At 58.4% G+C, this 2,500-nt stretch overlaps 1 non-coding gene across 1 annotated transcript in view; it reads right to left on the bottom strand.

Annotated features, from left to right (window-relative positions):
- LOC124743790 overlaps positions 1–921 on the bottom strand; it is a 1,909-nt gene extending 988 nt beyond the window's left edge. Inside the window, exon 1 of the ribosomal RNA XR_007010558.1 lies at positions 1–921. This exon is cut by the window's left edge and continues 988 nt beyond it. This is a non-coding gene — a ribosomal RNA (small subunit ribosomal RNA).
- Between the last annotated feature and the right edge of the window lie 1,579 nt (positions 922–2,500).

Raw genomic sequence — 2,500 nt, 5'->3', positions numbered from 1 at the left:
CCGAGGTCCTATTCCATTATTCCATGCACACAGTATTCAGGCGGGCTTGCCTGCTTTAAGCACTCTAATTTGTTCAAAGTAAACGTGCCGGCCCACCGAGACACTCAATAAAGAGCACCCTGGTAGGATTTCAACGGGGTCCGCCTCGGGACGCACGAGCACGCACGAGGCGGTCGCACGCCTTCAGCTCGCCCCACCGGCAGGACGTCCCACGATACATGCCAGTTAAACACCGACGGGCGGTGAACCAACAGCGTGGGACACAAATCCAACTACGAGCTTTTTAACCGCAACAACTTTAATATACGCTATTGGAGCTGGAATTACCGCGGCTGCTGGCACCAGACTTGCCCTCCAATAGATACTCGTTAAAGGATTTAAAGTGTACTCATTCCGATTACGGGGCCTCGGATGAGTCCCGTATCGTTATTTTTCGTCACTACCTCCCCGTGCCGGGAGTGGGTAATTTGCGCGCCTGCTGCCTTCCTTGGATGTGGTAGCCGTTTCTCAGGCTCCCTCTCCGGAATCGAACCCTGATTCCCCGTTACCCGTTACAACCATGGTAGGCGCAGAACCTACCATCGACAGTTGATAAGGCAGACATTTGAAAGATGCGTCGCCGGTACGAGGACCGTGCGATCAGCCCAAAGTTATTCAGAGTCACCAAGGCAAACGGACCGGACGAGCCGACCGATTGGTTTTGATCTAATAAAAGCGTCCCTTCCATCTCTGGTCGGGACTCTGTTTGCATGTATTAGCTCTAGAATTACCACAGTTATCCAAGTAACGTGGGTACGATCTAAGGAACCATAACTGATTTAATGAGCCATTCGCGGTTTCACCTTAATGCGGCTTGTACTGAGACATGCATGGCTTAATCTTTGAGACAAGCATATGACTACTGGCAGGATCAACCAGGGAGCTGCGTCAACTAGAGCTGAGCAGCCGGCCGCCCGGGAGTGTGTCCCGGGGGCCCGCGCGAACACGCAAGCGTCCGCTCAATCATTCTGCAAACAGGAGGAGGCTGAGCTCCCCTGCACAATACACCTCGAAACCCTCTCAGGTCCCGGCGGCGCGCAGCGCCGTCCCAAGTACTTGGTCGGGTTCGAGAGAGGCGCAATCGCCCGGAGTTAGGCGAGTAGACGCTTTCGGTGCGACCACCCGTGCTCCCAACTGAGCTTGCCGCTGCCGACAGAGGCCCGGGAGCGTGCTGTCGTGGCATTGCCGGCGGGAGACAACACGCGCCACCTACGGTGACCGGCAGCTCCAACGCCAGCGCCACAGAAGGACAAAAGCCCCACTTGGGTGCCGAAGCGAACTCTCCCAGCACAGCGCACGCGCCAACACATCCGCACAGCTGCGATACAAACCACCAGCGAGAACCGCTGGGGCGACCGAGCAGCAGACGGCGTCGCGGCGCCGAGCGCCGGGCGGCGGCGCATCCTCAACGCACACAGTCCTCAATCGGACCAGCACACTGAAGATGTCCACCGCGCTTCGCACCGGGCCCGCGAGGACCTACTTTGGCCGCACGGCGCCGCGCGCAGGGTGCGCCGGCGCGCAGCTGCGACGCCTGCCGCGTCCGTCGGCCGGCGCGCCTGCCACTGGCCGCCCCCACCAGCCGGCTGTAGCGCGTGCGCCCACGCACCGCGCGGCCAGCACGCCGGGAGGCGCCCCCTCACCGGCCGGGGACGGTCCCACCCAGCCACCGCCGCGTATCGCTTCACACCCAGATGCCGTTCAGTTTCGTCGGCATGGTGGGTATCGCTGGAACAACCGGTTAGTACCTCAACCTATCGTCGCCATCACCGATTCACCCCTAGCGAGAACAACCGCACCACAACAGGTTACCATTTGTTCATTTGCGTAACTTCACCAGAAAACGCAGGCGTCCATCGCCATTTGCAACTTCAACGATTATTGCATGCCTGTGTCAGGTGTCACGCCACACTACGTCTGCCCACATACACGCAACAAAATGTGCACGCCTAGACAATACGTGGAAGGTGGCCCCCGTACGTATGCGATGTCCATTGCTCGAACGACTGTCAACCGGCCTCTGTAGCATGTCGCAGATATGGAACGCGGTGCACCATGCCATCACGGTGTGTGAGGAGAGACGACTAGGTCCGAATACATCAACAGACAGCTCATGCTGATCGCCATCCACGGCGTCCGTTCCTCCCACACGTCTCTATGGCGTACCACACTGCAATCCAGCTCTCATAGGGAGACGACACGTAGCTGCGTGCACAATATTTGCACTGTATGGTCCGCCGTTTTTGGGCGCAGTCGTTGTGCGGTCACACATGTGCCACGATGTATCATTCAGTACATAAGGACGAATGTGCAGTACAGATTGTGGTTCACGCGTACGACATCAGCGGACAGTTGACACAGGCCGCACCACAACGTAGCCTGAGTACGTCGCATGCGAAGGGCATTGAACATGCAAACTTCTCACCAACCAGCTTGCGAAGGCAGGGGGCAAGGTGGGGAC

This window comes from Schistocerca piceifrons, unplaced genomic scaffold, assembly GCF_021461385.2.
Source record: "Schistocerca piceifrons isolate TAMUIC-IGC-003096 unplaced genomic scaffold, iqSchPice1.1 HiC_scaffold_263, whole genome shotgun sequence".
Lineage (NCBI taxonomy): Eukaryota > Metazoa > Arthropoda > Insecta > Orthoptera > Acrididae > Schistocerca > Schistocerca piceifrons.
The sequence above is the reverse complement of the archived record's forward strand: the minus strand, read 5'-3'. Positions and strand labels throughout refer to the sequence as shown.